This window comes from Hetaerina americana, unplaced genomic scaffold (genome assembly GCF_022747635.1).
Source record: "Hetaerina americana unplaced genomic scaffold, ioHetAmer1.1.p SCAF_4, whole genome shotgun sequence".
In the NCBI taxonomy this organism is placed as follows: domain Eukaryota; kingdom Metazoa; phylum Arthropoda; class Insecta; order Odonata; family Calopterygidae; genus Hetaerina; species Hetaerina americana.
In genome coordinates, this window is record NW_027286985.1 from 79695087 (window position 1) to 79708556 (window position 13470).

Here is a 13470-nt window from a genome sequence, read left to right on the forward strand (position 1 = left end):
CCCATCTCGTGTTTTAAGGTTTTGAAAGCAATATCACTTTATTTTTTTACCGATTACGACATTATAGTCAATTTGATCGACCTTTTAACGATGTCGTACATTTTTGGGTTTCGTTTGTGTTCAGTAAACAAATCGACAACTACCCTTCACAATATTTATTAAGGAAAAGGAAATCTTAATTTGGGTGCTTAAAAATTGAATTTAAGACTAAAAATATACCTCAACCACAAACTCTTAGGGTTCACGCCTGAGAAAAGAAAATAATTACAACTTTTCATTGCAACCACCAGAGGCTGAGCATAATTGACTGTTATATAAACATACAAAACATTAGATTTTAAACCAAGATCCCTAAAAAGTCAAATGCAAATGAAAATGTATAACTTCCCTTAATTGATGTGAGAGATAACTGTATTTATTTATTGTGACCTTGAATAAATTAATGTAATAAATGGATTCATCATCAGCTGCCACATGCAGAATCAATACTTCAAGGAGATCGCACTGATCCTTTTACTCTTGAAGTCAGGTGAAAATTTCTTTACTTCATGACAATGAACTCTTGATATATCAGATAACTGCCCATTACAAGTTTTTATGCCTTGAAAAACATCCACTTCATTTTTCATTTCTACCAAGACAAGCAATTTCGTCCCATTTAGGTAAAAATATTTTTTTTTTACATTTGCTACTCTTTTGAACAAAATCATATCTTTCATTAAGGCACCGTATTTATATGTTTCAAATTACATTGCTCTCTCCATTGTAATAATTTTTATGAACTCACCTACGCTACTTATCATGCATCTTTTCTTTTATAGTTTTTTCTTATACGTCTCCCATACTTGGCTTTTTCCTCATTTCCGTTCATAATTTACCGAGGACTCTTTTATCTTAACAGAATCACACCATTCATTAAGATCAATTTCATGAAACCTAATTCCCAAAAAATGTAAAAAGATACAATTTATAATTCGTCAGGTATCATCATCACCTTCGGAAGTTAATGTTACAAAAGGAAATAACCATTTAAAACTTGGAAACAAATTAACATCAATGTAAGCCAGGTTGGGATTTTGATTCATTTACCCCCGAGATATGAATTAAATTTTTATATTATATACTTTTAGTGTACAAAATTAACAACAATTTAATGATTGAAATATAGTACTTGTATGGGAGTAGGGACCAACAATGTAGAAAAAGACATAATAATTAAAGTTTTGAATGCACAACCCTTCGTTAAATACCGTAATACTTGAATACAAAGAAGTTTTTGAGAAATCGAATACTGAAATAATGGAATTATTACTCTTTTCTCACTCACAATTAACTACATAATCATCTTGAAAGAGAAAGAAAATTCAATCAAAATACTCTGAAATACAACCAGTTAAAATGAAAAACACCTCGAGAGATAACTTTTCCAAAGCGTAACTATTAATTTCATATTCAGTACTAGGTTTCTTTAAATAGACCTTCTTTCCACTTGGAAACGATTTCTTGTATATCTACCGAAATTAATTGTGAGCATTTCATTGCATACAAAAGGGGATTTACTTCGTTTGTTGGCAATGAATACGATTTCAGGGAACTTGAGTCACGGTATCATGAACGCAGCATACTTTCTCGTAGCCATAATATCCCTTCACTACCTGCCAAAACTTAACAACCATATTTGGCATGTAAACATATAGTATATGAAGTTGGTTCACAGGAATATAAAAATTCACTTTTGAGTGATCCAACGAGCGCATTACCCCTGAATGAACAAACTGGCATTGCCACCACAATTAGGATCTCGAATAATGGCAGGCTTGAGCAAATAAGAGTGTACATTTATCCAACGGATTTCAGTTAAGAAATATAAAATAACTTTGATTCCTCATCACCTCTGCGTAAGAAAGAATAACCAAACTTATACTTAAATACCCGAACTGCTTGCCTTCATTTATTAAGTTAAATATTATGACTTGTCTACTATATTTGCCTCATTTAAATGTTAGTTTTTGTTTAGAATGTCTTTTCTAACAATCGCTCTCAATATGAAGGAGAGAACTAATGAAAGTAAGGTAATATAAGAATATGTATTTAAATAAAATTATGGTGATATTATCAATCATAATAAGAAAATTTTTGTTGATTATATTTTTGTATTCGGAAAATATTTATTCAGAAAAAATTCTCTTAATATTGCCATTATTATTATTTCTGTGTTTTGGTTCCTGAACCGTCATGAAACCCTTTTTGCAACTTTTATAGAGTTTATTAGTTATAATTGGAAAATTTTACAAGAAGTCGGTATTTATGAAAAATTATCGATAAGATGAAATAAAAATTGAAATTGCTGGTTCAATGACCTCCATTTATGTATAACCTATGTTAAATAGTAGGTTAAACATAGGAGCCTCCTTATTTCATGTAAAAGGATTTATAAATAGCAATACAGTGAGAGGATTCTGATTATAATGTTAGCGGGAGAGCCTACAGACACAGCGGTAGTGCAGGTGCATATGCTGACATCCAGTCATTCAGAGGAGGTAATAGAAGAAGTATAGGAACAACTGGAAGAAGTTATAGGAGCTTCAAAAGGGAAGGAGAACCTAATCGTAATGGGAGACTGGAACGCTGTGGTTGGAGAGGGCCGAGAGGGAAGGAGCGTGGGACAGTTCGGATTGGGAAAACCGAACCTCGCCGGAGGAATACTGATGGAATTATGCAACGAGAAGAGCATGGTAGTAGCAAACACCCTCTTTGAGCAAAATCGGAGAAGAAAATACACCAGGAAGTTGCCATGGGACTAGGCAAGACACCAAATTGACTACATCCCCGTGAGAACGAGCTACAGAAACCCAGTTAAGCAATCCAAGAGCTACCACGACGCAGATATACTCGCAAATATCGATTAAAACCTGGTGGTCATGCAAAGTCACCTGCGATACAAGAAAGTGGCCCAAGAACTTTAAAATGCTGGAGGAAAAACAGGCAAGAGAAAAGTTCACCAAGACCATTGACAGAAAAATAGTAGGTATGAAAGCCACTAGATGAGAAGGGCGATGGAAGGAAATGAAGAATATTATAACCAAAGTAGCATGAAAACAACTCGCGAGTGAGACGGCAGCAACCCCACTGCAATGGATAGCAGCTTAAATAAGATACCCCATAGAGGAAAGAAGAAAATACAAGAATCCAAGAACTGAAACTGAGGAAGCCCTTCACAAGAAGTTGCGGAACCAAATCATAAAAGTGCAAGAAGGCCAAGGAAAAGAGGATAAATAGCTGCTGCAAGAAAATCAGTGACAACATTAGAAAGGGAAACAGTGAAACTGCTTATAAACTGGTTTAAACACAATTCGGAGTAAGAAAAACAAAATCCCACAACGTCCGCAACGATGCTAATGGAAAGATACTGACAAAAGATGAAGACATTGGGAAGAAATGGAAGGAATAGATTGAAGATGTCTATTAAGGGCCCGAACCACTTGAAGATGACTTAATTAAAGAAGGAGGCGTGATAGATGAAGATGAATTAGACCCGTAGATACTGAGAAGTGTATTCAACCGAGCCGTGAACCGTCTGGAGAACAAAAAGGCACCGTGAGTTGATAAAATAAACGGAGAAACTATCAAAGCACTCGCGGCCAATGCATAGGATACCCTATTTGAAATAATGAAAGATATCTACGACAATGGAAGACTACTTTAGGTCTTCGAGAAGAGTGTAATGATTGCAATACCGAAGAAAACTAGAACAGATAAATTCGAAGCACACAGAACATTGAGTCTCACTTCTTCAGCATCAAAAATACTTCCTCGGATAATCAGCCGACGAATGGAAGGAAAAGTAGAAGAAAGCATCTCGGAAAACCAATTCGGATTCAGAAAAACCGAAGACCAAGAGAGGCAATACTCAGCTCTAGAGTACTGGCCGAAAAATTGATCCATGCAAACAAGCCATTATAAGTGGCATTTGTTGACTTGGAGAAGGCCTCCGACGTTGTCGAATGGGACAAAATGTTCAAAATACTAGACGCTGTTAGAATGGTCTTAGAAGCGGTGGAATGGACTACAACGACAGAAAAATAATCCATCACCTCTACAAGAATCAGGTGACCGCCATGCAAATGAAAAACTAAAGGAGAATAGAAGCCAAAATAAACAAAGGCGTTCGACAAGGATGCAACCTCTCTCCAGTACTATTCAACGTATATCTTGAAGAGGCATTAAAGGAAGCACAAGGATTGGGCATCAAAGGAGTCAGGGTGAATGGCGAAGAAATTAACATGCTGCCGTTAGAAGGCGACATCGCATTTGTAGCAGAGACGTGAGAGGGCCTGCAAGCAAACCTGAATACTATGTACCAAGTACTTCGGGAATATAATGTGAGCATCAACAAGGAGAAAACGAAAATCCTTGTTTTGAAAAAGATGGTGTTCATAGTGAAGACGCAACTACTATGCTCAAAGAACATAAGATTGCAAATAAAGAGGCAGTTCGTCAAAACGTTCGTGTGGAGCATGGCACTCTACAGGCCACAGACATGAAATATTGGAAAAGTTGACCAACGAAGAATAAATGCATTGGATGGTCCTGGAGGATAATGCTGAAGACTAAATGGACTGACAAAGTGAGCAACGATGAAGTATATAGAAGAGCAGAAGAGGAAAGGACCCCATGGAGCAAAGAAGAATTAGATGGATTGGACGTACCTTGATGCACAGTGGATTAATTAGAAACGGAATAGAAGGAAGAATTGAAGGAAAGGTCCCGTGAGGAGGGCTAAGAGACAAGTACATTGGGTAAATAAAGAAAGACGTAAAACAGGGAACCTATCAGAGGATTAGGGAATCAACACGAAATAGGGATGAATGGAGGACTGCAGAAAACCGATCTTAGGATTTAAATGCTGATAATGGTGATGAAGATTTCTAACTAGAAAAACCTGTTACGAAGAAAGTCTAATTGATCCACTAGAACGTCCAAGTCCATCACCACAGTAAAACACAATGAAAACTTCTAAACTATTAAGAAGATATTTTAATATTTACGCGAGCAGGAAATAGATACTGATATTTCGAAACTAAACCAAACTCTTACGTCGTTTTCCAACGTAAAAAAAACAAAATACCAATGGGCAAAATGAGAAATAGAGGTTGAAACAATGCTATTACACATGCATTATTGATCCGCATGTCAATAGTTTCATTACAGTGATGAAAGTGTTTTGAGTTGAAAGTAGTTTATACACTTATCAATTAGTAGTGGAGAGTCTGGAAAGCGAATAAGGGGAAATGGACGGATAAAGGAGGCGGATGAGTCCCTTATCCAACTAATCCCCTTCCTATGCATCCCCTCTCGACTCATTCTCTCTCTCACAGCATGCATATGACCATGTGAATACAATGTGAATCAGGAATCGTAGTTTGTATTTCTTTCTCTCCTCTTTCTCTCCTATTGGTGAAAAAAATTCTGGGATTCGGGAAACCGGGGAAACCGGGAAACCGTGCCCTTTTTCTATACTAATAGACAATTGCATCAAGGGGAAAACATCTCCCATCGGTGAGCGTGAATAGATAATTTCGGCAGGAGTTCGGACCGAGCCCAAGGGAAAATAAAAGTCTGAATGGAAAGAACCTTAAGTGAATTGAGAGTGGGCATTAGGAAGAGTGGCGAAATAAATGCTTCTCTTTCCTTCTAAACGTGTTTAAGTCTTGGTAACGCTAAAGTGAAATAAAGAGGGATTGATAAAAATTTACAAAGTAGATGTTTCTGGATAGTCAACCAATGTAGATACGGAGTATAAAGAGATACGAGCTTTTGGTTTTCCCTCTTTTCCCTCCCCCTCTTAGTTGGCTTAAAGATTTGAAGTGTTAAGCAATGCAGCAAAGGTGAAGAGTTGATTTTTTTGTCACCAATAATACATTTTATTGCTAAACTAATAAAAATAATTACCCCGAGATACAGGCACTAGTGAAATTGGCGTTTGAAACAAATATCCTTGAAAAATAGGCCATAGACATCATTATTGATCCTTTCGCGTTTCCAAAGGCTCGAGCGGAAAATTTATCAGGTTAGAGAGAGTCATTACTTCTCTCAGCTAATTAGTTTGTATTTCCCAAAAGATGCATTCCACTGAACTTTGGCACAGAGTAAAACGATGATTACCGATGGCAGACTAAGGAGAATGCATCCTTTGGGGTATAAATGTTTTATAATGTGACAGAAATTAGTGAGAAGCATTATTATGAGATGCATGATATCTTATAGATTTCAGCTTTTCATATTTCTCAAATTATGGTGGAGGTTGATGGTTTGTAGAACTTGCAGGAAAAATTTTGTAGAACTTACAATGTTGCCAGTTTTTGTGAACGTGACACATGCATTATTTATTGATTATTTCACACAATAGTGTAAGCTGTAATAAAAATGAAAGTGTAAATTCCATGAATAATTTCAATACACTCATGAATTATTTCCATACGCTAAGGTCATACTTAACCCTGAACCTTTAGCGTACAAGCTAATTAAATAAAATACACTCAAGGCTTACTGGTAAATGGAGCCGCATAATTACTGCCTCGGGTGTAAAAGGGTTTTGTTTTTGTCGTAATTAGCATATAATTTTTAGTGATAACGGGGATGAAGGAAGTGGCAATACGAGCATGTAAAACAAGGATTAAACGTGAGGCTCACGCTTAAAGACTTTAACGATACACTAGTATGGGAACCCACGAGTGAAGGGTACCTGATAGCGAGTGACCTTGAATTGTACACATCCCTCTAAAGATCCCACTTTTTGCTTTAACATACGGTGGAGCACCTTGCAATCAGCCATGATATATATTTGCTTTGAAACTTAAGCCAAACTTCTCAGTTTAGGTGACATGGGATTCAACTCCCTTCATTTAACCTATTTTGGTAAAACAGGAGCGAGAAACAACCTAATTGCTTTAAAGTTAAATTATCCAAGTCATTATATTCTGGCTTTGTTAATTAAATTTGCTCAAGAAGTGTTTTAGCGCAGTTGAATGAGCTTTTCGTACCTAACCTAGAAATGACAAACCTGGCACTTGACTATCTCAACAGAGCCGAAATTCATGTTGTAATTGTTAACGGAAATGTGTATTACTGATTTTGTTTAATATTTTAAGGTCACTCCTCGTATATTACCTAAGGCTTTACTTAAGACAATATAAAAGGATGAAATCAGCATTTACTACTTGATGAATTGCTTTCCGATTATTCTTTTCCTGGTACCCAGATTAAATATTACAGGGACTCCGAGTAATGGCCGAACAACCCATTTCTTTAGAAGCCCGGTGAAGTACTTTAAACCGTACATTAAACCCCCAACCAAGTATACTATATGCTATGAAATATCATGCATTGTAGCTCATTTACTTTTCATGAAAAGATGATATTATTATTTTGAGCCGATTTGCATGTAGAAATTAGAATATAATTGCACTCAATAATATTTTTCACACCAATTTTAAAAATTACAATACACCGTGAAATGAAAAACTAAATGCAAGCGAGTACAATTCAGCCCAAGCTATTGTTATTATCACTTGACAACGGAGCTGCGAGGGGTTGATTACTAGTAACGACATTAAAGGTGAAAATTATATTAAAACAGTATTCCCTCTTGGTACATATCAACACCACCTTAGTTTTAAAATAATATTAAGAAGTCAAAATCTTCTTAAAATGAAATCATTCTCCGCAAAAGCATAACACAGAAGGTGAATCTTAATTACGATGATTTTAAATGCTTTGAATTTAGGGAATGATCTCATTTGCAGACCTCCTTAGTCTATATCTTAGAATATTCATTATTATTTTTTATCTAAGTAATAAGCAATATTTATGTTGCAATCGGATTCATCGTCGAGTTTGATAATTACTATTTTACCAACATTAGTCTTTAAATTGGAGTGAAATAGTGATTTCATTATTTTGTCCAAGAGTTGATGATAGACATCTAGTTCAGACATATTTTCTGCAATGCAAATCTTGTAAATTTTCTTTATAAGCGATCACTCTAATTTAACTGCAGAAGAAAATTTAGCATGTATTGAAATGGACTTCAATATAACTTTGCAATCAGCAGTAATCAGAATTTAGAATAGAGAAAGATTTAACGGGAACGTGTTTTAGAGTACAATGGCTTGACATTCTACTCTAAAACACGGTCTGGTCATGGTCTATGGTTTTAGGTCCGCTATCGATTTTTAACTCGGGTAATTATGCAAATAGTCGAAGAAAATATACTCGCCCAAATAATCATGAAGTAGCAGAGAGGAATACAATGAATGAGAATTTATAAGCTGACATAAATTTAACAAAATGAGATATGCTGAAGATAATGAATAATTACTTATAAAAACAGTTCTTGTTTTAGCCAACTTGGTGTGATATTTCAATGAAATTCAGCGGTCAAATGATTAATCGTAACATTGCAAATACTTAACATTCAATATGCCAAGACATCAGGCAGCTTAATTTGTTAATTTTCATATATAAAGGGCAATAATTTTCCATTATTTCCTTATAGAAAAATAACCCCGTAAGCAACCATAACGCAACCAAAAACTCGATTTATGTCTTTAAATTGTACAATATCAGAAGCTTGGGCACTCATAAACATCTTCATTCTAATATGTAATCGGAGAGAGTTTTGGATGAAAATACTCATAGGTAGTACGTATTTTGCCACAAAAGTACTCGAAGACGGGGCTATCTAACTACGGCGCTCTATATTCGTAAGGTAAGTTTTATATCTTTCAAAAATTTCTACAAATGCGGAAAACAAAACACTCCCGGAAAAGCCATAGAGGATATTATTTCTAAGTCATGTGTGTCAACAAATGCGTAGAATACCGAGGATAATACTTTCTTCCGGCACTCCTGGGTCACAAGACCATTCTTCATTCGTACGTACATTCGTATACTCTTGTTATGGTATTTCTTTCCCATTACCTTCGGATGTGATGAACACGGAATGCTAACATTGCTCGTATGACGGAAGAAAAAACACATCCAGACATGACGCTCTGATATTTTTGGCTAAAAATGTAAGGAGTCTATTGGTTTGATTTTTTTGTAATTGCGTATCATTCGAGGGAAAACGAATACTTGAACCTTTCATGGTGGCAGTGTTTACCCTTCTTGTTTTATCTTAGTGGAGGTATCAACCATTAAAATCTGGAGACATAAAAATTTCTTCCGTGTCTTTTGCAAACTCGAGTGACCTTAAAATAGCGTTCAGTTTCTAAGGCCACCTAATTCTTTTCTCAAAATTTGAATTATATAAAAAAATATCGTTGTCATTAAAGTAAGGGGTTATTTTTGGTAACTGCATGACTTCTGCATCATGACGGTGCATCATGCGGTGCACAGGATTTGCATTCTTTAGTGAGATACGTTTTCAATATTTAAAATGACGTCTTTTCGTGTCCAAAATCTGCGTGATCATTATTTTCTCTGTTTTAGACGCTTAATACTTTACTAATTTCTTCATCAAATAACCGATTGGTGTGGTGATATTGTTTTCAATGTAAGAAAGTAGTTCACGGGTTCAACAGCTTAGAAAAAGGCCGAACGTCATGTGACAACAAATACATGAGACCCCGGTCACTCAGTTTTACTAGTGGGCCAAAGGGACTCCTAAGAAAGCGTCCCCGGTGAAAATGAAATCATAACAACGACACTGGAAGAAATATGAGCGACTATACAGAGGTTATGTGTGGAGAAGTGACAGAAGTTTCAGCATTTGGTGAAAGTGGGTTTCCGAAAAAACAGGGGACCTTAGAACTTGGACGCACCTCGAACTTAACCATAAACGCTTCGGGCTTTGAGAACAGACTGGGGCAGCTATGTCATTAGGGAGACATTCGGCACTTTGTGTCACTCATACAAAGCTTTAAAACCCTTTATCGCAGTCTTCACCCCACACCAGACAAACCAAGAGGAGTACAAGAGGTTATCCGTTTCCAGGCGGACTAACTTCAACACCAAAGTCGTTTTTATTCACCTCCATGGAAATTATTAGAGGTTATATCCTAACGTTACAAATACAGTGGGTAACTTGAATAGTAACAACATCCTTTCAAAAAATATTGCTTCTTTTTTGTGTATATTGCGGGTTTCTCCCGCAATATACACAAAAACAAAATAATCGTCATAACTAATTTCCTGGGTCTAAAAATTTCATATTCTTAAGAACTAAATAATTTGCAAAGAAAAAGTTAATACACATTTTTAAACAATTATCAACAGATGACTTGATTTTTTGTAGAATTGTCGGCCCTTCCATTAAAGTTTTTTTCATTATACTAAGTTACACTGCCTAATTAAATACGAGTAAAACCCACTCTCCCATCTCAACTCAAATAAATGTTTATCAAAACAGCGTGTTAAACAGGATTTGCTTTAACCTGTTTTGCTAATTTTATGGCCCAAGGTAATTACGACTATACGGAAGATTTCCGAGTAGCTTTAAATTCGACGAAGTGTGGGTCGTTTGGTCTGCATTCCCCCGACTCCCCACACCGAGATGCTGACTGCGGACACGAGTGTGGGCTGTCTGCCTACGCAGCCACGGACGCATGGGGGCAAAAGAAACAGCGGGAGAAAGGGACCTAATACTCCCTCAGGAGCTCTCTCGAGCACCGCGCGCGGAAGCCACTGGCCATTCTCAAGGGGAACCAAGCGGCTCAGGGTGGCTGGCGCCCCGTGGCTCGGACCAGCCAGGCGGAGGCATCCAACCCACTCGGGCGGACCAAATAGCACCGTCGGGCGTGGTTGGATGAGTGGGCTTTGTGTGTGCGCGCGTGTGGTTGTGTGTGCACAGTACGTCGAACCTCCGCACCACATCGTCCGCGATTACACCAGATCTCCAGATCCACCCTCAATCCCCTCCCACCCACACTACCTTTCATCATAAGGCCCCTCCACCCCTTCTCCTCTCTCGACGGCTCCGCACAGGCCTTTCTTTGATGACCGCCGGCCGTCCCGGCGTGCACTGTACCACGTGGGTATTCTCCCACCCGTCTCCTCATCCACCCTCCATGCCTGCCTCGAGACCCGGGGGCGTTTGGAAGTAGAGACACACAGATGATCCTTCAGCCGGCCAAGATCCCGACCGCAGACCTTCCCAAATAGCCAGCCAAACCTCATCCCCCCATCCTCCCCTTGTAAACAGTGCAGATGCGAATTTGTAGTAGAAGGCGCGAAATGGAGCCCATGCGTACAGCAGGGTGAAGGATGGATGTTCGCCCTTCGGTACGTAGAAGGAAGAGTAAATGAGCAAGGGAGATTGGGAGAGAGGTTGTCCTGTAGAAGTTCCCTCTTAATTTTCTTTCTGGTAAAATTTTGGAAAATAATTGGCCCTTAACTGTGCAGTTTTAGATAAGTATTGAAACAACTGTATTTAAAGTTTCTAGCTAGTAAGTGACTTTCAATCTAAGTTAACATAAGACGAAATTATATGAAAAATTATTAAAATATATCATGTTCTTAACATTATTTAATAACTCTGAATTCTTTTTCACTTTTGGGAACGCTATTGACGATTAAAAGGTTGAAACTGATTTGAGCTTTAAGACCATAGCGTTTCATACCATTAGATGTAAACTCTTACTGTTGTTTGTTACACTGTATTTTTTTATTAGAAGTAATTATTTTGTGGCAATGATTTCACGAAGCCACGTTTGTATTTTTCCAATTTGAATTCCATTTTATGGCGGCCATTTCTCGGTAAATTAGGAATTCAACTGCCAGTAAGAAAGTTGAATTAACTTCACTTCATCAATCAATCGATTACTCTGTACATATATTAATATATATTCTGAGCAGTACAAACACATCAATTAGGTTTGTCTGTAGTTCATTTACAAGTATAAGGCATGCAACGATGAAAGATCAATAAGGTTTATCTCAGAACAATATTCCTCGGTTAATTTAAATGCTGACCAATCATCAAGCACTTATAATTCCTACTTAGTTAAAAACAATGACTCCATATTTTTGCACTAGTTTAGTTACTAGTTCAATTTATAATACTGCGATATTGTCAATTCAAATATAGGTACTAAGAGCATGTGAAAGTTTAAATGATATGGGTTAACTGCTCAGAGAGCGCTGAAAACCCTTTCACAAGAGCGTCACACAAAGAGATAAATATGTAAATACATTAAAATTAGCTATTCTCGATTATTAAACTTCTGAAACCGCAGTTTTCAATAAGATACGCATAATAGAGCCTACTGTCAAGTTACATTGGCGGCGGAGTATGTAGTTCACGCATTTTCGGTAAAGGCAGTTTTATGCAAATCCTTTCTTCTCAGAAATTTCTGGTAGATATAAACTCTAGGTCTTGAATCTATCAGAGTTCCTATAGCACCATACATAATTAATCCTGGAACAATATTATCCAAAGCCTAATTCACAACATATTAGCAAACATCATTCGCAATATAGGTCTTAAATATAATTTATGTAATGTATCGCTCTAAAGAGCTTCCCGATGCACGAGCTTGCAGAGATGGAATAATGAAATTAGCCAATAGAGGGAAAATTCCATTAAAGAACAGATGCTTTTCTAAATTTTACGCATTAACTTTATGTTTTAGTCGGTATGATAACGTGAGGAGAAAATCCATCCCTGAAATTATCCGCTCAATAATAGTCCACTGAAATTTTCACAAAGTTTTCCAATTAACATTTCCATTGTCTCAAGTGAAACGCCTAAACGTTACGTTTGTGAAAAATTTAATTTAACGTGGTGTGCCTTTTCTTGATTTAATAATTCCGTTCAATTTGTTCAGATAATTTGATCATTTGATCATTGACCTTCATTAGCACAAATAATTTTTTCCTGAATATGGAGTTTCTGTTATATAGTATTTATTTTAAACTGTATCAAGTTAAGGACCCCACTTTTTGGAATAGATATACTGGAGTGACGTCTGTCAGACACTGAATTGAAAAAAGAATCTAGATTTACGGGAACTGTTTTAGAAAATGTTTGTGCAATGACGATGATGACCCATAGCGATGATTCAAACCGATGACGCACCATAAAATTAGTAGAAGTTTGTTCAAAGTTGTATGTTTGAGTGCCTACTCACTAACCAATCGATGTCAAAGAAGGCTCAGGCGGTTCCAGATTTGGCAGTTTCAGTACATCAAAGGAGAATGGGGTTAGTTTGTATCCGTAACGATATTCTCTGTCTAAAAGGATATTTATTAACGTTAACTTGCATGTTTTATATGACTCAAAATCTAGTTTTTGCCATGAATTAATATTTAATTGAAAATTTATTTTGCCTAATATTATTTGACTATATAAAAGCTAAAACTAAAGATATAAAGATATTTTTTGCATATCATGGCAGCGACACATTCTAATATATACGAACCAAAGGGTGTTATACCCAACCAATCAGTCTCCACTTCCCGCTCACA